At 44.4% G+C, this 24,683-nt stretch overlaps 1 protein-coding gene across 2 annotated transcripts in view; it reads left to right on the forward strand.

Annotated features, from left to right (window-relative positions):
• Positions 1 to 5,001: 5,001 nt before the first annotated feature.
• Positions 5,002 to 24,683, forward strand: part of LOC143294203 (uncharacterized) — a 30,973-nt gene continuing 11,291 nt past the window's right edge. The window contains exons 1-2 of one of the 2 annotated variants that reach the window (XM_076605642.1): positions 5,002 to 5,103; positions 5,434 to 5,522. The gene's annotated coding sequence lies outside the window, so the exon portion shown is untranslated. Of the gene's footprint in view, positions 5,104 to 5,433; positions 5,523 to 6,630; positions 7,485 to 24,683 lie in introns of those variants that run through there. The other variant, XM_076605637.1, reaches the window with a different exon arrangement.

Here is a 24,683-nt window from a genome sequence, read left to right on the forward strand (position 1 = left end):
GCCCAATACACCAGACAAATATTTCTTTTCTGTGATATTTTCCGGTCATCATTCCCGATTTTTTTCCTTGAAATTTTAGACAATGTGTCAATCGCAGTCGGGCCACCTTAGAGGGTGTCCGTATTCACAGCGAAACGTACAAAACAAACATATCTTTATCTTCAGAGAGGTGTGCGTGAGGAGTTTGTTCTGAACGAACAGCTAGCTCAAATAATGTTAATAAATGACCATTCGTTTTGTACCCTCATGTTGGCACATGTCTATATTGGCGCATTGTTGAAGATATGAAGGCGTCACTATCACTTGGGCTTGACCACAGTGGTCCAGCTGCCAGTATATTGACCGTGGAACGAGAGGGGGCGGGGTGGTGGTTGTGGTTTTACCTCTCGCAGTTACCTGTACCATTCATAGCTCTACGTCCGTCTATTCACGGCTCCCCATTGTGCGTGTCAATTTCCTTCGGTTTTCTCACTGTCGGTATCGGCAACGCTCTCATGTTGACTCTTTGTTCAAACCCCGGTCTGCCAGACAAACATTGGCTCATATCACTGGGGCCGCTGTCGCTTTCACAGTCCACCTCCGGCTCAGCCAGTGCTTTGCTCTGTGCTAACCCACACTTTGAACCACCACACGGGTTACATTGTAGATGACAGGGTATCCCGGCGGAAGGCGTCTTTGAACTAATCACTCTTTCATCACCTGCCTAGACCTGCAGAACAGAACTCGTGGGACAGGAAAATCTGGCAGTCAGTGAGCGTGGTGAGTGTGGAGGGCTTCACGCTGTGGTGAGAAGTGGTCAACTCGAGTTCCTTACCTCAGCCGTCAGCGTCAGCGTCAGCGCACTTGTCACAACCTGTTTCAGCTTCCACGGTCTTGTTTTAAAGAACTTATGCTTCAAAGAAACAACATAGCACAAGCACATCAACACACACACACACACACACACACACACACAACAAAACCATGGGAAGGGCATGAGGCATGGCTTATTTAAGCCATACACAATAAGAAACAAAGCACGAAACTTATGCGGACAAGTTAAAGGAACCAAAGTAAATGTAATGAAATTATCAAGTATGAGGCAAAAGAATACACGGAGAGACACAAAGTTACAAAGATAAAGTATTTAAAAGGGAAACTGTGATGTGATACAATGATAAAACATCTAAAAGGGAAACAGTATGCGAAGTGATACAATGAAGCAAGGATGAGAGGGAGAGTGGGAGTCGTGGTGGCAATATTCATTTGCAGAAGGTCTGGCGTTCCCTCTCAGAATTGTTATTGAGAATTCAGAATCGCCCAGAGTTCAAAATGAATCCGTGTACAACTTTGAAAATGGTGGCCTTTCAGCAGCTCGTTTCATTACAATGGTTTCTTGAATAAACAGCAGTACTAATAGACAAGACAAATAACAGAAGCAATGAAACGGAGACTTCCGTCCGGACAAAGATCGTGCGGTTCTAGCCCAGTCAGGAGGCCTTTTGATTTGAACGAAAACATATTTAATCTTGATAAATCATTGCTGGTGTTCTGTTTGGTGTCTACAGCATGTAGTTAGGCCTTTACACCAGAGGAAGAAGACCAAGCACTGCACAGACACACACATTGACGTCAGCCTTCCAGCATGAAGCCTCAATGTGAGCGCCTGGGACGGAAGTGAACCCTCCAGAATCCCCATCTGCTCCACCACCACCACCACCACCACCACCCCTCCCGACCAACCTCTCCCTTTTTATAAAAGTCTGTTGCATGAGTTCAGTTTCTGATGTCATCTCAGTGCCAACCCTAGTCCGGCAGTTCATGTGGTAGTGCTGTTAACGTTCATAAGACGACATTCCAGAACAGACCCTATATTGTTGCTGGGGGTATCATTTCTCGGGCTTTCTACGCTTGCACGACCGAGATATACATAGCCTGACGCGGGAACATTTCCGAAGACCAATCAGAGAAGTGGGTGACGCACGACAGTGTGATTCTCACTTCCCATTTGCATCTATTGCACAGTCATCTCTGAGATGGAGTCGGCCCAGTGCCAAAGATTCCACACAGACACACAGACACACAGACACAGACACACACACACACACACACACACACACACACACACACACACACACACACACACACACACACACACACACACACACACACACAGAGGGAGAGAGAGAGAAATATGTTGTATGTATGTATTTTGTTTTGAGGGATTTGAACCCACCAACTCCCAGTCGTTAATCCCTCAGGCTAACCACTTAGCTATGTGGCTGATGAGTTTTGCACAGTGAAGTCTGGCTGATGTATATTGCACACTGACAGCAGTGATGGCAAAAAGTGTGGAAACCGGCTTGTGCCCATAGAACAGCGGGAACGCTCAAAAACTTGACTGATATATTGTCAGAGTTCCATCTTTTCCACGTCCAACATCCCCCCCTCCCTCTCCTCCCTCTCCCCCCTCCCTCGCCCCCCCCCCCCCACCCACCCCTCCCCCCTCCCCCAGTCTAAATGGCGTGATGATTGTTTCTTGCTTGTGTCTCTCTTTCCATTCTCATTTTCTCTCTGTGCACGTGTGTGGTATGTGTGTGTGTGAGAGAGCGAGAGAGGAAAAGAGAGAGAGAGAGAAAGAGAGAGAGTGTGTGTGTGTGTGTGTGTGCGTGCGTGCGTGTGCGTGTCAATGTGAAATACCAGTCAAAAATGAGACATTCGGCTTTATTGTCGTTATATTTTATTTTTACATGACTTATTATAACGTTGTCAATACTGGTTGTGTGTTTTTTTTTGTGTTTTTTTTCTCAGAAAATAAGCCATTCATTTCGCAATGTTCAAATGCGTTCTTCCTTCGTCACGTGAGTTTCTCATCAGTAAGAGTCAGAAAGTTTCGGGCTAGCAAAACGTGTTGTTGAGGAAAATAGAGTCAACAAAAGTGTGTTGACAAAAAGATCATGAAATGAAGTTTGTCATGTGGACATTTTGTTGTTCAGACAAACTTTTTTCTCTGCCGGCTTCTCATTCCAAGCAAGCGGTACTGAGACAATATGTATAGGGAGAATTCAGTACTGTCTTTCCGAGAAAACAATCCAAATACTTGTACACAACAACTTAGAACTCTACGTATCAAAAACCAAAGAATTAATTCTTGATTTCAGGAAGACCAGATCTGACCCCTTACCACTTGTCATTGAAGACAAGCAAGTACAGATCATCAGCGATTTTAAATTTCTCGAACTGATCATTTCCAACGATTTGAAATGGGAGAAAAATACGGAAATAATTGTTAAGAAAGCACAACAGCGCCTGTACTTTCTTCGGCGCCTCAAAAAGTTCGGAATTATAAGAGAAATCATGGTTGATATCTACCGAGCAGTCATTGAAAGTGTGCTAACCTTTGCTATTACTGTTTGGTACGGAAACATTTCCAAGGCAGAAGATGCAGCCCTTAACAGAATCGTAAAAAGATTACCGGGGCTGATCTACCTTCTCTATAAGACATATATTATAAGCGGCTACTCAAAAAAGCAAAATCACTCAGCCAGGACGAATCACATCCAGCTTTTTGGATTTTCGAGATGCTCCCCTTTGGTCGACGGTACAGAAGTATAAGGACGAAAACCAATCGCTTCGCCAATAGCTTTTTCCCCAAAGCAGTCAATGCCCTGTCTCTCGAACAAATCCAGTGTGATAAATAGAATTGTGCAACCAACAACCATCTACCTGAATATCTAGTCATCAGATCCATCTACATGTAATACGCAGCTTCTGTTCAAACGTGTGTGTGTGTGTGTGTGTGTGTGTGTGTGTGTGTGTGCGCGCATGCATGTGTGTGTGCAGTGCGTGCATGCGTGAATATGCACAAGTTTTTATATTGATAAGCACTTGTGTGTATCTTATTTCTACTGTATCTGTGTTTGTGTGTGATTTTCGATTTATGTTCGTATCTTGTTATGTACTATCCCCCCCAGTATTTCTTGTGACCCCGGTACACATATAAAGACATATTCTATTCTATTCTAATGAAGCATAGAGTTATATATAGAATTGATTGTTGAAACTATCTTTTTAATCAATGTCTGTTCACAATACTTTTTTTATACTAGAAGCCGTAGACTGACGCTGTCCAGGAAAATGCGTGGACACGGTACATATCAATCAATCAATAAAATCATATGAATGTCCTTATAAAAACACAAGAAAAACTGGCTTGTGGGCGGCAGGATAGCATGAAGTAGTACAATTGTGAACTGACGGTTCTAGTTCTATATACATAAGCCTGCAAACGTACAGTACATGATATATAAAACTTCTCAAATATCTAAATCAGGCGTGAAAGGAGTGCGGCTATCGGATGATCCCCCACTTGTCACAGTACAGTATCATCCCAGGCCCCGTCTTGGTTGTCATGGCGCTAGAGGACATGAGTCCCGACCATCAGTTCAGCCACTCTGCTCCTCTCAGCCTCCCCGTCCCTCCATCATTCCCTCCCTCCCTGCGGCTGGTGACGGGCAAACCAGTAAGCCTCCTTGCCAGTGGTGTACTGCTGATGAGTGTAGGCTGCCCACCGCTGACAGGTTTACAAGGGGCGGTAATTTCATCGGGGTCAGCCAGGCAGGCCTGACAAATCACCAAGGCCGGCCAAACAGCAGCCAGGTATCACACCTGATGACCAGTGGAGCGAGACGGCGAACAGACAGCAGCCCGTGTTCCAGGTACCGTGATTGGCTGCCTGCTGCTGGTGAGGCACGGGGAATGACTCAGGTCACGAGCTGATGTTATCCATCAGGTGTAGCCAACGGCTAATTGTCTCTTCTCCGGTCAGGCGGACAGGGGACTGGGTCAGTGGTCAGTAGGGGGAGGGAGAGTGTCACTGTCATGGGCAGACTGGTCAAGTTGTCGTCGGCACTGAGGGGAGGAGGTGGGGGTTGTTGGGGGATGGGGGTCAGGGGAGGGGGAATGGGACAGGAGACGAGATGCTGGCTGTAACCGTTGTCCATTTCTGTCTCTGGCCACCAGGTCAGGTTCAACGATGTCATCTGTTGCTGTGGGTTTGCTGCCAGGGAAAACAGGACGGGACAATAGGGACAGTCATACTCGCACCGCGGATCACTGGAGCAGGTAACTGCTGTGACATGTGGTTCACGTGTCTGTCACTGGAACTGATGCACACATTTCACTGTACAGTTGTGTGTCATGGACGTCCACACGTGTCGGGGATATTGCACGCCGGACAGCATGCACCGTACACAATACTGTTATAGCTGTATCGTTTTCCAAGTGAATGGATACCGCATGATACTTATACACGGCAGAGTATGCTATGCATCCCGCCCCACCTCCCCACCCACACACCCCATTTCGTGTCATATTGTATCGGTTTGTATCGTTTCATTAGTATCGCTTTTTTTATCGGTTTGCTGTGACAGGTATATGATTGTTATCTGGCAGTGCTGACTGTGGGTGACCTGGCGTGGATCAGTCGCCACGCTAGTGCTGCCGGACACTCGTCTTGTCAGGTGTGCAGGAAACAGCACGAGGTAAGGGCAGCCCCTGACTGCAGCAAGTCACCACGGGGTACTTCTATTCAGTCCTGACTCCCAGTTGTCTGTCACTGGTTTTTCACTGTCCCTGTCCTTAACATCTTTATAATCATCTCCGTCAGTGCTTGTGTTGTTCAGTGCCTTTCCTTCACCACTGACTCCCGTATCACATCTGTTGTTCAGTTACTTCTACATTTTTTTCTCTTTTTTTTTTTACCTTCCTCGGTGCCCCTTTAGTACCTTGTTAAGTGACGTCTACTTACGTTTCTCTGTCTATCGCCCCCGTGTATAATTGTGTTCCATGTTGCCTACATGTTTTTATTGTCTTACTTCCACTCAGACACACGTGTTAGCAGCTGTGTTGTTCGGGGATTGCATGATTATGTTGCTTTATTTTCATATCCCCCACGTGTGTCTGCGTTCTTCCGTCTGTGTTGTCTACATGAAGGGACACAATGGGGTCAGATAGCCTAAAAAGAACAGTAAGCCGCGAGTGTTCTTGGATCCCTATAGCTACAACAACGTACACAAGTTGATACTGAATCGCACGAACAATGACTGAGTGGTGCGAAACACTTTATTTTCCTCCTTTCGGCCTGTACTGTCTGTTTTATTGTTGTTTGTTTTTGTTTGTTTGTTTCGTTGTTTTTGTTTTTTTTTTTGTTTTTTTTCTTGTTCTGATTGATAGAATCAAATGTGCAACCGCTGGTTTGATTTTTCTTTTGACTTCAAAACGTTGTAGAAAACTTCAGTCTCAAGAATTTAGAATTAACTCTCTCTCTCTCTCTCTCTCTCTCTCTCTCTTTCTCTCTCTCCCCCACCAACAAAAACAGCACGAGCAACAGCAACAACCGTAAACACACACACACACACACACACACACACACGTGCGCGCACACCGACGCGCGCGCAAACCAGTTTGTTCCCTCAACATTGTGGCGGTGAGTTTTGGGGAGAGGGTCCGAGCACCTTCCTCCCTATTCCCCTCACACACACACACACACACACACACACCGACTGTGGCTTTCTCTGCCTGTCTGCCTGCCTCCTACCGTCCCGGCCAGCCCCCGACAAAAGCAGTACAGTGAGCCCCGCGTGCCGTGTGCCGCTCAGTCCACCTCTCGTGTTCCTCCCCACACCTCTCCACTACACCCCGACTGCGCTGGCCACACACCCTCATGCCCCCCTCCCTGAGTGCGTTCGTCTGTGAGCTGTCCCCCTGGCGTCCTGTCTGGCACTCTGCCTCCTGCCTACCTGCACTTGCAGGTAACTTGAGGAAGGCGACTGTGTGTCTTCCTCCTCACTCCGCAAGTCGTGATTTGTGTTGTTGGTGGGTTTTTTCGCCAACGTGTTTTTTGTACGGAGGATGAACAACGTTTTCACGCCTGAACGAGCAAGGAAGTTGTCGATAGATCTGCGTTGCTCTGCTTCATAAGGGAGTTAGGATGTGCGCTGTGCGGAGGGAACTACGGCCCAGTACATGGAGCTGATGTGACATGACAGTGTGAGTGGAAGTGTGTCACCTGACTGGCATGACACAGCTATGTGTCGCAGATTTAACTGTCATGACACACACACACACCTCTAGATGTAGGTTAAGCACACGTTTTCGTTTGGGTATGTGTCAGCCAGCGCTATCAGTGTGAACAGCGCGGAGTGAGAATAAGCCACTGTGGACAGCGTGTTGATACCTGAAGGGGTGGTGAAGTGAAGGCCACGGACTGAGTCCACCCTGTGGGGTGGACGGCCAGCTACACTACGTGTGGTCAGTGTGGGGGTCGGTCAGTCACAGTGCTGTGCCGGACGAACCAAGACAGAACTTAACTCCAGTAGCTAGACATCACCAGAACAGGATTCAAACACGCATGTTTACCGCTTGAGTCACAACGAACTTGACAGTTATCATTTCGTGTTGAGTAACTCTTTTTTCTTCATCAGTCGCGGTGTTGAAAAATCACGGTGAGCGGACGTATTTCTTTCTTTATTTCTATCGATAGCTATCTGTCTGTCTGACTGTGTCGGTAATATATCTGTTTATTCGTTTGTTTATTTGTGTGTTAATTCATTTCTTCATTCCTCCTCCTTTTTTTTCTTTCTCCCTTCATACGTCCGTTCATTCAGTGTTGATGTTGTTTTTAATGTAAACTGATAACACCTGTCAAAAACAAACTTTATTCAATAAAACCATGCACGTGCTGGTCAGTACACGCTGACACCGCATATAAATGTGCACACAATATCCGCGCACTCGTTCAGTAAAAAACAACAAAAAACAGGAGCTGTGTGTGTGTGTGTGTGTGTGTGTGTGTGTGTGCGTGTGTGTGTGTGTGTGTGAACGTTTTAATTCAAAAAGCAAGACGTGATACAGTTTTCAGGAGACAAAAGTCTTGAAAAAAAACAAAAGAAAAAAAAGAAAAAAGAATCGAGCAACAAGAAGTCAAACTTTTGTTTCGACATGTCCGTCGTCTTTGTTCTCTTCACTGTTGCTGTCGTAACTGTTCATACACTGTGGGATTTTCCCCTCACTGCCGTCATGATGAAGAGTTGTGTGTGTGTCTGTGTCTGTGTGTGTGTGTGTGTGTGTGTGTATGATGGTGTATGTCTGTTTGTCTGTCTGGCTTTGTCTGTGTCTATGTCTGTCTGTCTCGGTGTGTCGATTGGTTGTTTTCTTGCTTGCTTTGCGTTTCGAATTTTCGGGTCTTGCAATTCAAAAGCGACGGGTAATTTTTGATCAATTCTTTTGTGAATCTAATCAAATGTTTCGATTCTTGTCAATACATCTGTCTGCAGACACGTCTACCTATCTGTTTGTCTGTCTATCTGTTTATCTATATATCTACATAACTATCTATCTAGTAACTATATCTGTCTATACTTATCGCTGGCATACTGTCCCTCTCTCTTTTACTGTCCTCTCTATTTTTTCTGTTCTCTCTCTCTCTCTCTCTCTCTCTCTCTCTCTTGTCTCTGTCTGTCTGTCTGTATGTCTGCTGTCTACATATATGTTAATCAATTATTTCATAGTCTTCATGTATTTATTTGTTTGTATAAGTAGATGATGGTGTACTTGTATTGTTTCCTGGGAGGCGCTATGGGAAATTTGCGTCATCGAGTACAATACATGAAAATGATTGTATGTTTGGGTTTTTTGTTGTCGTTGTTGTTGTCCTCCACCCCCCACCCCCACCCCCTCCTCCCTTCTCTCTCTATGTCTGTCTGTCTATCCATCTGTCTGTATATCATTATATGTCTGTATGGTTCTCTGTCGGCTTGACTGCTTCCTCGTCTTCCAGTCTTTTCATCTATGTCTTCTTTCAAGGGCGCAATAGCCGAGTGGTTTAAGCGTTGGACTTTCAATCTGAGGGTCCCGGGTTCGAATCTCGGTAACGGCGCCTGGCGAGTAAAAGGTGGTGATTTTTCAGATCTCCTGGGTCAACATATGTGCAGATCTACTAGTGCCTGAACCCCCTTCGTGTGTATACGCACGCAGAAGATCAAATACGCACGTTAAAGATCCTGTAACCTATGTCAGTGTTCGGTGGGTTATGGAGACAAGAAAATACCCAGCATGCATGAACCACGACAGAGTCATCCGCAAGTCGATGTTGGCCGTGTCACGGAAAGAAGAAGAAGAAGAAGAAGCGTAAAGAATATAACAGTGAAAATGACAATAAACATGATAATAATAATAATAATGAAGAAGAAGAAGAATGAGGAGGAGGATTTATGTTACTTTATACAGCACCTATCAACGGCTTTTCACGTGCTGTTGTAACGTCTAAATCGTCACCAGTAAAACAGTCCATTGATCTAACCAATCACTCATAACATCCGCACAACTGACCCACCTCACCTGAATCCCCGCCATTATTGAGAAGGCCTCACCTACACTGCTAACTTAGAAAGATTCCCCAAGTCATGCGATTTTCTAAATTTAGCTGTAAATTATAGTCACCATCCTTACTAAATATACTTAAATGAATAGGAAATGAAACCGATACAGTTTCATAACATTTGTGGACTAATGAATTATATGATTATCATCATGAAAGTTTTAAATGTAAAATCATCATAACAATAACAACAACAATAATAATAATAATAATAATTGCCTTTCCCCCGAGCAATACGTACGTTTTTGTTGAAGGCGAAAAATTACACAGATTTTTTTTTTTTTTTTTTCATGCATCTTCCCCTTTCTTGCGGAAAACCAGGACATCAAATATCGGATGTGTTATTAACTCGATTATACCGTGTCCTACCTTAATAAAGTGAGTCCTTCAAGCTTGTGGTACGGCGTCCAGTCATAAACACCAGTGTCTCATTCTAGTGTCTATGGTCCAGTTTATAACATTGCGATTTTCATTGAGGACTTTCAGTCCTTTAGTTATGGGTTATTATCACATAATTATTACTGGGCCTCTTGGGTCGCGGCTGGTGTTTTTCCACTTTAAGAGAATTCTAGGCTGGTATTTCATTCAAACTTTTTGGTTTGAACCTTTTAGTTGATGTTCGTGTTAGTCGTCAAGAGTCGTAATCTTAATGATCAAAAAGAGGTCCCTGTCGAATTATGGGGGGTTGCTCTTTGCTTAAATGAGATTGCTTCTCTGAGCAAGTGGTACGAATACCCGATGAGCCAAATAGCTGTCGTTTGATGTGCATACTAAACTTCTCTTTGCAGTGAACAGAACGGTCAACATTTACACTTTTTATGTACCCATTCTCTTATGCATTTCCCCATTCAGACACTTTTATGGCCAGACCCTCTCACCATTACCCATTCACGTTCTTTTTATACCCATTCATTCTTTCACGGGTTTATCCATCCACACACTCAGTTATATCTCGCATATTATTACTTTTAGTGGACAGACGTGTTGCAGCGCAGATTGAGTGCGCAAGCGCAAGCGAGTATATACAGTGAGAGAAAGAAAGGACACACACACACACACACACACACACACACACACACACACACATATATATATATATATATATAGAGAGAGAGAGAGAGAGAGATACGTGCGTGTGTGCTCTCTCTCTGCTCGAACAAGTACATTTTACCACGCACCCGCATTGATATGTTCAAAACAAGTCTTGCATTTTCCGGTGCATCTTTATGGAACTCACTCCCTGTACACATACAAACTAGCAGTTCTATACCAACTTTCAGGTCAAATCTCCATAAATATCTTCAACCCTTCCAACCATAAATGACTCAGATATAGAAGCGAGCGTTGGCAGGAGCAATGAGGGGATTTATAGAATACTTATTGGATCCGTTGTTATGGTTTCTCCTTGTTCTTGTTTTGAACTTGTTCTTATTCTGTCCTGTTTTCATTACATTCACTTAGTTTTGTTGCTTGTTTGCATTTCATTCATTATCTTCTAATTTATGTGCATGCATGAATATATTCATTTCATTCCATCATGGTGGTGACAATAGCTGTTGTATAAGTGATATTGGTGATGGTAGTAGTAATTTTAGTATTAATTACAACTGTCTACGTGGATTTGATGATAACAACAATATGGCTTTAGTCATCCGGATGTCGATACTATGACATATTTCTCCCTCTCTCTCTCTCTCTCTCTCTCTCTCTCTCTCTCTCTCTGTCTTATCCATCTGTGTGTGTGTGTGTGTGTGTGTGTGTGTGTGTGTGTGTTCTTTAAGATATTACTTCTGCAGGACTTCTTTCTGTTTTGTTCTTTCTTCTCTCTTTCTCCCCTTTCCATTAAATATATATATATGTGTTATTGTAACTGATGTAGATTAGCAAGGACAGATTGGAAGAATGGGCCATGCCTAAAATCTTAATCCTTGAATAAAAAACGTTTTGAGTTCCGAGTTCTCTCTCTCACTCTCTCTCTCTCGCTCTCTCTCTCTCTCTCTCTCCCTCTCTCTCTCTCTCTCTCTTTCTCTCTCTCTCTCTCTCGTATATTCTTCAGAAAAAGGACTACAGATGGAGAACATAAGATAAATGTCAGTTTAAAAAAAAAAAGCATTTGACAGAGATGTGAAACGATTCGCTGGTATTCTTTAAACCATTCTTCTAATATAGTCGTCATGCCAAACTTTTTTTCTTTTTCTTTTTTTTTTTAAGATTCGCATGACAGGCTACATTTGTATGTTTGTTGATATGAAACACTTTGAGACAACTACTGCATGTTAGTTATTCATCTGTTAAAATAGTGATTTATCGGTGCGGTAAAACAATCTTTTGATGCAAAAAGCATTGTGTCCAAACGAGACAAAACCTAAACGAAAACAGTTGCTGTAACTTCTGGGCAGCTGTGGGCCTTTCTCTTCTTGCTTTGATAGATGTTACCAAACTTCCTTTGGGTATTATCAAATGAGTATTGTATCAACGTCTCATTATCATTTTGGAACAATGCATGCCCTTGGTAGTGTTTTTGGATAAATTCGGTCAACGGATCAAACAACCGATGATAAAAAAAAAAAAAACTACAAACAAACAAAAAGACTCACACCTATTTTATCTGTAGAGACTAATCAGTTCTGTGGCAAGATTGAAAGTTGATCTGAAGAGACGAGACAGCTGCCACCGCCCGAAACATCCTTAGGGACAAATGGGGAGGGGGGGGGGGGAGGTGTCACTGTCAGGTAGGGTACAGTGCCCCCTCACCACCACCTTCCCCCCAGACTCTCCTGTCCTCTCTCTCCCTCTACCCCCCCCCCCCCCCATTCCTCCCTTATCCCGCCCGCCCGCCCTGGTTCCTCATCTGTCTCCCCAGACCCCCCCCACCCCCCACCCACCCCCACACACACACACCCCTCCTCCCGTTCGTTGCGCGTTCTAAGGGGCGGTAAGGAATGTGGCTTTCAAGGTGAAATTCCTTTCTCCCACTACACCACGCACGCGCACGCACACGCACACATACACACATGCAAACACACACACACACACACACACACATACACACACACACTGCCACGGATCGACATTTTAAAGCCACAGTCAGGTTCATTGGCAGAGCAAGAAGGAAAAAGAAAAAAAAGTAAAAGAAAAAGAAAAAAAAACCCTCCTGTTTAATAATGTGTGTGAATGACTGGCCCCTCTGGCCAATTCCTCCCCCGTGCCTCCCTGCTGGCTCCCTTTCAATCCGCGCTCTGTTTGTTTGGCCCTGTGTGTTCTGCACGTAAAAAGCTGTTGTCCACGAGAGAAGAAATAAGGGGGTGAGGGTGTGTGTGGGGGGGATTGGGGGACAGGGAGGGGGGAGGGGTGTGTGGAGGGGGGAACTGCCTTCATTCTCCTTTCTTTCCTCTTACTTTGTCCTCAGCGACCTGGCCCACGGAAGGCCAGAAAGGACTTGGGAGGGTGGTGGTGGTGGTGGTGATGGAGGGAGCGGGGGGAGGTTGGGGGAGGGGTTGGGGTCGGTGAGCGTGTCTGTACATTAACCAGCACACATCATAAAAAAACGTCCTCCGCATTTTTTTTTTTTTTCCCCTGTTCAAAGCGACCGTTATTATTTGTGTGGTAAAGTTGTTTGATTAGTGGGTATTGAAATCGTTGGTGAATGTCTCTCTCAGTCCATCTCTCTCTCTCTCTCTCTCTCTCTCTCTCTCTCTCTCTCTCTTTCACAGTCTTTTCCCCTCTGTGTCTATGTCTGTCTCTGTCTCTCTCAGTCTGTGCCTCAGTCACACACACACACACACACACACACACACACACACACACACACACACATGGATACATTCTAACACGAGGTAACATGAGTAAATTATGTGTATCGTCTTTGTTTAATAAACGAGACACTTTGCGAAGCAGACATGGGTCCAGACTACAGTGCTTTGAAAGGCAGACTTAATAGTCCCAGTGTCGTTTCATCAACGTGGTGAATTCAGTCTGTTGGGACAGTAAAATGATTGTTCCAGACGTTTTGTAGAGACTTGGCACAGCAGCTCAGTATCCTTCGAAACAACGTTGTAGAAAGGGTCAGATCTGGTCTTGTCTTGTTTTGTAGAAAGGGTCAGATCTGGTCTTGTCTTGTTTTGTAGAAAGGGTCAGATCTGGTCTTGTCTTGTTTTGTAGAATGGGTCAGATCTGGTCTTGTCTTGTTTTGTAGAATGGGTCAGATCTGGTCATGTCTTGTTTTGTAGAATGGGTCAGATCTGGTCTTGTCTTGTTTTGTAGAATGGGTCAGATCTGGCCATGTCTTGTTTTGTAGAATGGGTCAGATCTGGCCATGTCTTGTTTTGTAGAATGGGTCAGATCTGGTCTTGTCTTCTTTTGTAGAATGGGTCAGATCTGGCCATGTCTTGTTGTGTAGAATGGGTCAGATCTGGCCATGTCTTGTTTTGTAGAATGGGTCAGATCTGGCCCTGTCTTGTTTTGTAGAATGGGTCAGATCTGGCCATGTCTTGTTTTGTAGAATGGGTCAGATCTGGTCTTGTCTTGTTGTGTAGAATGGGTCAGATCTGGCCATGTCTTGTTGTATAGAATGGGTCAGATCTGGCCCTGTCTTGTTTTGTAGAATGGGTCAGATCTGGCCATGTCTTGTTGTGTAGAATGGGTCAGATCTGGCCATGTCTTGTTGTGTAGAATGGGTCAGATCTGGCCATGTCTTGTTTTGTAGAATGGGTCAGATCTGGTCTTGTTTTGTAGAATGGGTCAGATTTGGCCATGTCTTGTTTTGTAGAATGGGTCAGACCTGGTCTTGTCTTGTTTTGTAGAATGGGTCAGATCTGGCCATGTCTTGTTTTGTAGAATGGGTCAGATCTGGCCATGTCTTGTTTTGTAGAATGGGTCAGATCTGGCCATGTCTTGTTGTGTAGAATGGGTCAGATCTGGCCATGTCTTGTTTTGTAGAATGTGTCAGATCTGGCCATGTCTTGTGTAGAATGGGTCAGATCTGGTCTTGTCTTGTTGTGTAGAATGTGTCAGATCTGGCCCTGTCTTGTTTTGTGGAATGCCCGTCTTGTTTTGTGGAATGTGTTAGATCTGCCCCTGTCTTGTTTTGTGGAATGGGTCAGATCTGGCCCTGTCTTATTTTGTGGAATGGGTCAGATCTATTTTTGGTCCTGTCTTGTTTTGCAGAATGAACCAGGTTTGGTCCTGTCCTGTTTCGTTGAAATGACCAAATCTGATCCTTCCCGATTGTTTTGAAAGAAAACAAATCTGTTCTTGTCCTTTTGTGTTGACTGAACCAAAAAATATGGTTCTGTTTGTTGAATGAAATCAATTTAAGCCTCGTCCTGTCCCGCTTTCCTGAACTTGTCTTGTCCAAGAGACACCCCCACTCTCTTGACCAAGAGGGTTTTAGAACAGTCGGCGTTGGGGTGGTTCCCAAAGGACAAGTCTGCAGCATTGAGAGCCAGTGCAACGTTGCCTCCTGGGCCTACTTTGAGAGTCATAGTCCTTCACAAAAGACTAAGCTGCAAATGACTTCCAACTCCAGTGGAGAAACCTAGCATTGATCACACAGCTCTCACTTTGGTTTAAATGATCTTCAATTATTCAACAATACACATGATTACAATGCAATGAATGACAAAAGAGCATCAACAAGCTTAAAGCTTATACTGTGCTCACAACGTTGCACTTCAATTTTATCATGACGGCTGATGAACCATATTATGACTTGTATCAAATAACATTCATAAACAGTAAGTAATGAAATAATGAAATAAAACAAATAAACAAACAGTACATAATATAGTAAAATAATGCTAATATCAATATTAACATGAGATTTAATTTATTATCACCAGAGTAATTGGCCTGATAGAAGAAAAACACGAAGAAGAAGAAGAAGAAAATTTAGAAGAATGGTGGGTAAGGTGGTGGGGGAGGGGGAACAGAGGGGAGAGGAGAAATTCTAACAGATCACTGGCCAATCCATTCAACTTTGAATATTTGGTCAGTCAAATAAATCTAACATATATTTTACGAATAGAATCATGTTGTACCCTTTCTTCACAATACTTTCTAAGCTAAAATCTATTTGAATCGGAGGTAAACTGGTGAACTCTCACTTTGCTGTTGGCCCAACTGTATAAGCTCATGTCAGTCTGTGATTTTTGCTAAGCGTTGGGCTCTGTCCCGTTTTATTAGTGAATCGGATCTGGTCCTGTCGCTTTTTTTTTCCAAACCAAATGTGATCTTGTCCTATGTTATTTCATATGAACCAAATCTAGTCCTTTTTTCTTTCTTTCTTTTTTTTTTCTTTTTTTTTTTTTTTATCCCCCAGTGAACCATGTCCGGTCTGGTCGTGTTTTATTAGATGAACCAAATCTAGTTCTACCCCGCATTCTTGAACCAGATCTGACACTGTCCTTTTTTTCTTTTTCTTTTTTTTCTTTTTTTTTAAATGAACCAAATCTTGCCTTGCCTTGTCCGGTTTTCTTTATTAATAAACCAAATCTTGTCTTGTCCTGTCCTGCAGGTCAGGCAAAGTGTAAGAGGGGAGTGGCGGAACAGCGACATACTGTCATACTAAGTGTCAGATGTTTTTTTGGGGGGAGGGGGAGGGTGGGGAGAACACCTGGCAGGTTGGCTTGACACACCCACCACCACCATCATCACCCCCACCCTCATCACGCGCCTCTTCATCAACGTCATTCCCCTGGTTCCCCGCCCATCCATTTCTCTGCTGACACTGACCCAGCGATGGCCCTTTACTCCGTGGGTCCGGCCCTTCCTTCACTCACCTTCAAACCTCCTCACCACGTATCGTACCATAGGCCTCGGACCCGAAGGGCAGGCTCTTACGCACAGGCCACGGGCCTAACTTACGCCCAAGGTCCCTCATTACTTTAGGACAGTTATCTCAGTTCCAAGCCTTTGGTCGTAAACAGTAACATGTTGTTGTCATTGCTTGCGTTTTAACAGACCGCCCCCACCCCCACACCCCCTACCCCTCTCTCTCTGTCTCTGTCTGTCTGTCTCTCTCACTCTCTCTCTCTCTCTCTCTCTCTCTCTGTGTTTGTGTGTGTGTGTGGGGGGGGGGGGGGTGTGCGCGCGCGCGCATCATGCTCCTAACAGAAAATGTCATTCCAAGGCCAGTTTATCCCAAACGGACGTGATTAATTTCTGAACCGATGAAGCACAAATCTGTCCGGTACACCCCTCACCCACGGACAGCTGTTCCGTCAGCGTCACATCACTGTGAAAGTCCTGTCATCATCATCGCACAGCACTGTGAGCTGGGGGCAGCTCGATACTCCCTCACCCCCACCCCCACACCCCCCATGTCCTTACTCCCACCCACCCCCCCGGCCCGATATTCCACAACCGCCTTCTACCCTACAGCAACTATTTTATAAATTCATGTTTCTCAGCCCCGACGCATCAAGCTCATGGTTCGGTCTTTAAACTTTTACCAACAAAGATACCCTTCAGATATTTAGCGTTTGTCGATACACAATTATAAACGTACATTGCGATAGGACTTTATATAAGACTTTCTCATTGAGGAGGTTGTGCATAATATACATGTATTGCGATATGAATTGATATAAGCTTTCTGATTGAGGAGGTTGGGAGATGAGGAGGGAAGGAAAGAGGAAAGAAGGGGGGAGGTCCGAGGGAGGGGTTAAGGCATTGAACTCAGTGAGAGTCCACGCATACCACCACCACCAAGGCCGCTCTCCTTTTGACAACTGAAAACTGCTGTTACCAAAACAGCGGCTGGACGACAAATCCCATTTCCACGCCGTCATAGTCCGGGATTGGGGTAAGGGGGAGAGTGGTACGGGGGAAAACATGGTGGGATAGTTGGGGGAGAGCAGAAAGAGAAAGAAAGAAAAGAAAAGTAAAAAAAAAACCTTGAACAGTAGGGTTCAGATTACTTTCCTACTAATCTCCTACCACAACAGCACACAACCCCAACCACCTCTCACCTCTACCCTCGCCCCCACTCCTCCCACGTACCAGCGCTGTGGTGTGTTGCTGCAGTGTGATGTCCAGGTGGTACGGGTTGTCTTCAGTCCACTTATAGGTTGCGGGAGTGATTGGAACACCGCTGCTACCTTGTGTAGACAAACTGAGACATGTGGCGGGGGCACTGTGTGGTTTGTCTGTCTGTCTGTATGCCTGGTGCCAGCTTGCCGCCGGAGTGGTTCTACTCCCCGCACTGCTGTTAGTCCAGTGTGGGCATTCCTCAGGGCCTTGGGGACACGAAGCTCACTCCAGTTAGCTGTTCGTCAGACAGTGTTTCACGCCCCCCCCCCCCCCCCAACCCCCTCACCTCTGCCTCCCTCGTCTACCCCATCTCAGTCCATGTCAGAAACTGACGTTGGTATGGAGGTACATGTAGTTGGTATGTTACATTGTTTCCCTGTGGGCTGTCTTCGTCCATTGCTGGTGTGTTCTTGTTGAGGGTTTTTTTTTGGCTGAGTGCATGTCAGGCTGTTGCTAGTCTTCATAGAAGTCTTCTTTTCTTTTCTTTCTTTTTTTTTTCTTTTAGTCTGCGTGTTTGTATTGGACTGGTTGTCTTCATAACAAGCTGGTTGTGTCAGTGCCACTCAGACTGGGACTTAGCCAGCCTGGCGGTTGGTTAAATATCACCATACTGACGTGTCTGACAGGCAATAACATTATTGTTAAGGAGAATGGGGCTGAGACCATCAGTTATGTACATGTCTGAAGAAGAGTAAGAACACGAACTTCAGAATACTAGAAGCATTAAGAACCATAATTGGAGATGTTCGTGGGACAAGTCACCAAAAATATACCAAGAGTCAGAGTTCTGTATACTTAAGGAAAGAAGAAACAGACACAAACTTTAGCATTATTTCAAGATGGTTAACGGTCTATGCCCTAATTACTTAAAGGATCTTGTTCCTGGTCTTGTTTCAGACAGTAACCCTTACCATAGACGCACGTCATTGGAACGCACCGTATCAAGATTTCACACCGAAATTTATCGGAAATCATTCATACAATTCACTACTTATCTCTGGAATTCTCTACCTGATTATGTTAAAACCAGCAATTCCTTAAGCCAGCTTAAACGTTACCTGTGTGCTAACGATGCTGTAGTGCCTAGCTATTATTACTTTGGTAAACGGAAGGAACAAATCATTCACTGTTGACTTCGTCTAGGGATTAGTGATTTAAGAGAAGATATGTTCAACAGACATTTAATAAACGACCCACTTTGTGCTTGTGACAAGCGAAACTGCTGAACATTATTTATTATTTTGTCAAGACTTTAATATGGCTCGGGCAAACACAATCTTAACTTTGTCTCTAAACTACATCCACGTAAAAACTCTGTTGCATGGAGATCCTGATCTCCCAAATCATACAAATATATTCATATTTCAAACTGTTCACCAGTTTATGTCCGATTCAAATAGATTTTAACTTAGAAAGTATTGTGAAGAACGGGTACAACATGATTCTGTTCGTCAAATATGTGTTTGATGTATTTGACTGACCAAATGTTCAAAGTTGAATGGATTGGCCAATGATCTGTCAGAATTTCTCCTCTCCCCTCTGCTCCCCCTCCCCCACCACCTTACCCACCATTCTTCTAAAATTGTTTTTCCCCTCTTCGTGTTCCTCTTCTATCAGGCCGATTCCTCTGGTGACAATACATTTAATCTCATGTTAATATTGATATTAGCTTTTTGTAGGTTTTTTTTTATACTATATTATGTATTTATTGGTTTATTTGTTTTATGAATGTTATTTGATACAATTGATAATATTGTTCATCATCCGTCATGTTAAAATTGAAGTGCAACGTTGTGAGCACAGTATAAGCTTTAAGCTTGTTGATGCTCTTTTGTCTTTGTTTGCATTGTAATCATGTGTACTGTTGAACAATTAAAGATTATTTAAACCAACTTCAGAATATCACAAAAACAAAAAGAATGAAAACATGACATGCTTGTTTAAAAGAACACAGCACACCTTTATCAGAGATAACATGCATGAATATCATTTGAGAGAAGAAATTAAAAACACCAGTTGGTGACAAGACGAACCACTGACAAATCTTAACTGGGCAAAATCGGAACATAGCACTTTTTAACGGAATTGGGGCATAAATCAGTAGCACTTGTCTGAAAATATAAATAAAATGGAGTGCTTTCTACCTGATGCCTGTGGGGAAAGTTAATGCTTGCTTTAATCATAGACATTAACAACCCGTGAGATAATAGTATATCTGATTCAATTGAAGCGATGAAAAGAAACAAGAGGAGCCGTTTTAACAACCCTTGAGATGACGGTATCTGTGACTCAATTAAAGTGATGAAAAGAAACAAGAGGAACAGTTTTAACAACCCTTGAGATAACGGTATCTGTGACTCAATTAAAGTGATGAAAAGAAACAAGAGGAACAGTTTTAACAACCCTTGAGATAACGGTATCTGTGACTCAATTAGAGTGATGAAAAGAAACGAGGAGCAGTTTTAACAACCCTTGAGATAACGGTATCTGTGACTCAATTGAAGTGGTGAAAAGAAACAAGAGGAACATTTTTAACAACCCCTGAGATGATGGTATCTGTGACTCAAAGTAATGAAAATAAACAAGAGAAGCATTTTTGACAACCTCTGAGATAATAGTATAGATTTGTGATTCAATCAAACTGATGAAAATAAACAAGAGAAGCAGTGTCTGCACGTAGTGTGATGAGATGGTGCTCACTACGATCTCAATGTCAAGCTTTCCAGCGCTTGACTCCCACCAATTATGGCGATACAAGTGGACGTGTCGATGCTGATCAAGCGGGGAAGGGAAAGTGGTGAAGGTAGATGGGGTGTGGAGTGAGCACAATGGAAGAGTCTGAAAGCCAGTTGTTTTTTACGCGCTTTGCTTTTAGCAGACTGAATCCACCAGGTATGTGTGCGGGGATGTGTGTGTGTGTGTGTGGGGGGGGGGGGGGGGTAATATTGTGACGAGGGACTTGTCCTCCGGCCAGTGCACATTGCTCACTTGCCCAGTGTGTGTGTGTGTGTGTGTGTGTGTGTGTGAGTGTGTGTGTGTGACTTTGTGTGTGTGAATGATAATGGTACCTTCATTTTAATTTGCTTTGCTTTGTGCCCTGGTTATGGAAGCAAATCTTAGTTAAACGTTCAAACTCCACTCTTTCTCTGTCCGTCTGTCTGTCTGTCTGTCTGTCTGTCTCTCTCTCTCTCTCTCTCTCTCTATCTATCTATCTCTCTCTCTCTCTCTCTCTCTCTCTCTCTTTCTGTCTCTCTCTCTCTCTTTCTCTCTCTTTACTCTCTCTCTCTCTCTACTCTCTCTCTCTCTCTCTCTCTCTCTCTCTCTCTCTCTCTCTTTCGACACACCGATTTTTTCTGTATCTGTTGGTCTGTCTGTCTGTCTGTCCGTCACATCACATATTATCACGACACGCTGTCCACCTATTAGCAGTGACCGACCACCCAGATGTGTGCTGTGAACCGTAAGGCCGGTCAGCACTGGTCAGCGGGGTAGCAGCTGAGGTGAGGTGAGGTGGTGGTGGCGGGGGGGTGGGGGGGGGAAGGAGGAGTAGGAGTGGTGTTTGGGGAGGGGGGGCGGAGGGGGGGGCCTCCATGTCCGTTCCTGTTTGCGTTGTCCACCCCTTTCTGTGGACACGAGGCCCGTGTGGTGTTGCCTGCCGCCTGACTGGATGCTATTATATGCCCTGATCGGGAGCTTTGAAGGGACGTGTTGCTCTTGGTCTGTGTGTCTGAATGGCGGGGTGAAGGCAGTGCTAAGAGTCGGAATCACTCGAGTTTGTTTGGTGGCCTGTATAGCAAGAAACAACAAAAACACCACCACCACCACTACTACTACTACTACTACTAAAAATGATTATCATCGGTAGTAGTAGTAGTAGTATCGTAGTAGTATCGTTATATCGTTATTGTTATTATTATTATTGTTGTTGTTGTTGCTATTATTGTTATTATTATCATCATTGTTATTGTCATCATCATTATTTTCATATTGATGGTAACAACAACAACAATAATAATAATGATAATGATAATAATGATAACGATGATAATAATGATAATAATTAGTAGTAGGAGGAGGAGTAATAGTAATGTGCTTTTTTTTTTGCTCTTTTTGGGGGGCGGGGGCGGGGGAGGGGGTCTCCATCCTCCCTTTTCCCCTGGAATCATTCCTTTTCTCCTCCATCAATTTCAAGTTTATCTTTCGTACACTGCTTTCGCCAAACACACACCTTAATTGATCACTTCCTTTGACGGGCGCAATAGCCAAGTGGTTAAAGCGTTGGACTGTCTATCTGAGGGTCCCGGGTTCGAATCACGGTGACGGCGCCTGGTGGGTGAAGGGTGGAGATTTTTACGATCTCCCAGGTCAACATATGTTCAGACCTGCTAGTGCCTGAACCCCCTTCGTATGTATATGCAAGCAGAAGATCAAATACGCACGTTAAAGATCCCGTAATCCATGTCAGCGTTCGGTGGGTTATGGAAACAAGAACATACCCAGCATGCACACCCCCGAAAACGGAGTATGGCTGCCTACATGGCGGGGTAAAAACGGTCATACACGTAAAAGCCCACTCGTGTGCATACGAACGAACGTGGGAGCCCACGAACGCAGAAGAAGAAGAAGAAGAAGATCACTTCCTTTCATTGTTACCTGGCTTCTGGCGCAGCAAAATGCCCCTAGCGTGTCTTGAGGCGTGTGTTTCAAGAGCGTTAAATGACTATACATTTGCCTGGTTTTTGATGTTCTAGTTTCTTCTATACGTCTTCTGTTTCGACTTTACGTGTCTCTTTGCAGTAAAATTGTGTATATTGATTGGGAAAATAACTGTTTCGAAGGAAAAAATAGATTTGTTTTTGTTTTTGTTTTTGTTTTGTGTGTGTATTTGTTTGTTTGCTCGCATTGGATTTTTGTGTGTGTATTTTCTGACATCACTCTTGTTATTTATGTGGTGTGTGTGAAAGATGTTCGTATATGTTTCAAAGCCTCGGGGTGGCCCAAGAAATAAACTTCTTGCCTTGCCTTCTGTATGCATTCTGAACATGTACATAGCAAGTGATTACATCTATCTGGGTTTGCTATTATTGCTCCAGTGTGCGTTGAGGTGTTGAATATTCATGTTGAGACTTTCTGTCGTCCACGTCCATCATCTTTCTTTTCTCTCCCGCCTCTATTTCTCTCCCCCCCCCCCCCCCCCCCTCCTCCTTTTCTTTCTCCGTCCCTGTTTGTGCATTTATATAGCTCGCCTGACTTGCGGCTCTAAGGGCATTTAGAAATGCACATGACATGATTTGGACATGTAATGCATTTTCGGATACAAACTGGCTTGAAATACTACTTCAAAATCACCTTCTTCCCTTTCTCTGGAAAACAATGTAAGATTTATACTTGCAAAGTTCTGCGAAGACAAATTTTCTGATCGTTCATTATCGGTCATGTGCTCTAATAACCGGCATCTTAACGAATCTCCCTCTCCCTCTCTCTCTCTCTCTCTCTCTCTCTCGCTCACCCTGCCTCACCATGCTGACAACTCACATTGTTCGATTGATTTAATAGTTTAATCCGATCGACCATGAGCGTTATATATATATATATATATATATATATATATATATATATATATATATATATATATATGTGTGTGTGTGTGTGTGTGTGTGTGTGTGTGTGTAGAGAGAGAGAGAGAGAGAGAATAATGTGTGTGTGTGTGTGTGTGTGTGGTCGTGTGCGTGTGTTGGTATATATTGAGAAAGCCACAGGCAGACACAGACAGAGAACATGACTATTGAGTAACAGGAGTTAGTTCAACAAACACAGCGAGAACTAGTTTCAACGTGGAGGGGTGGCGAGGCTGTTTGTGAGGCAGTCCCCTGCTGGATTGAACGAGCTTCGCACGTTGACGCTCGCTGTTTGCTCTCCTCTCTTTTCTGACGGTATGCCGGTGTGTGTGTGTGTGTGTGTGTGTGTGTGTGTGTGTGTGTGTCAGTGTGTGTGTGTGTGTGTGTCAGTGTTTGTGTGTGTCCCTGTGTCTGTGAGAGTGTGTGTGTGCGAGTGAGAGAGAGAGAGAGTGAGAGAGAGAGAGAGAGAGAGATTGTGTGTGTGTGCAGGTGTGTGTGTGTGTGAGTGAGGGAGGGAGAAAGAGAGAGGGAAAGGGAATGAAGGAGAGAGAGAGGGGGGGGGGAGTGTTTGTTCCCCAGAACGAAGCTATTTTTTTACCTTCCTGAGTTAATATTGTCTCTGAATTATGTTGGCCAAATGCGATTTTTCTTTTCCTTGCCCACTTCACAAACAACGATTTAATTGGGACGGGAGAGAAAGACAGAGAGAGAGAGGGGGGTGGGGGGTTGTGGAGGGGGCGAAGGTACAGACAGAGAAAGAGAGACAGATGGCCGTCGGGGAGGGAGGCGGGTACAGAGAGAGAGAGAGAGAGGGAGGGAGAGAGAGAGAAAAAACAGAAGAGTTGGAGTCTGACAGTCAAGATCCATGATGTGTTTCAAGTTCTTTCTGTTTAGCAGCTGACCTTTCTTTCACACACACACACACACACACCCACGTGCGCGCGCGCACGCACACACACACAAACACACGCACGCACGCACACGCACTCTCAGGCTCTCTCTCTCTCTCTCTCTCTCTCTCTCTCTCTCTCTCTCTCTCTTCACAGTTGGTGGAGCTGTTCGCGGTAACTTTCTGAATCAACAAGTATGTCTCTCTCCTCTCTTTCTCTCACTGCCTCTCTCTAATTCTCTTTCAGTATCTGTCTGTCTGTCTGTCTCTCTGTCTCTCTCTCTCTGTCTGTATGTTTGTCTGTCTGTCTGTCTCTCTTTTCCTCTTTCCTCCGGCAGTCGTTCGTGCGAGTGTAGTTCTACGTATTCTCACCCCTCAGGTCCCAGGCCATACCACTTTCCCGACGAAAAGCAGTGGGAGGAGGATTGGAGGAGGATTACACCAAAGTAAACAAAGTTGGAGGACAGGTCAGCACCGACACCCCCACCCTAACCCCCTCCGCACATACACACCTCAAGTCTCCCTTCTTTCTCCCCCCCCCCCGACCCCCCCGCCCACCGACCCCCCACACTTCCACCTATGACCAGTAGTAACCATACCTCTCGGAATGGGTGGTCGGCAGACCGGCTACTAATTGAATTTGATTAAACTTGATTTGAAATGTGTGGAGTGATAACCAAGAGGTAACGCGTATGCCAAGGAAGCGAGAGAATTTGAGCGCGCTGGT

This window comes from Babylonia areolata, chromosome 1, assembly GCF_041734735.1.
Source record: "Babylonia areolata isolate BAREFJ2019XMU chromosome 1, ASM4173473v1, whole genome shotgun sequence".
Classification (NCBI taxonomy): domain Eukaryota; kingdom Metazoa; phylum Mollusca; class Gastropoda; order Neogastropoda; family Buccinidae; genus Babylonia; species Babylonia areolata.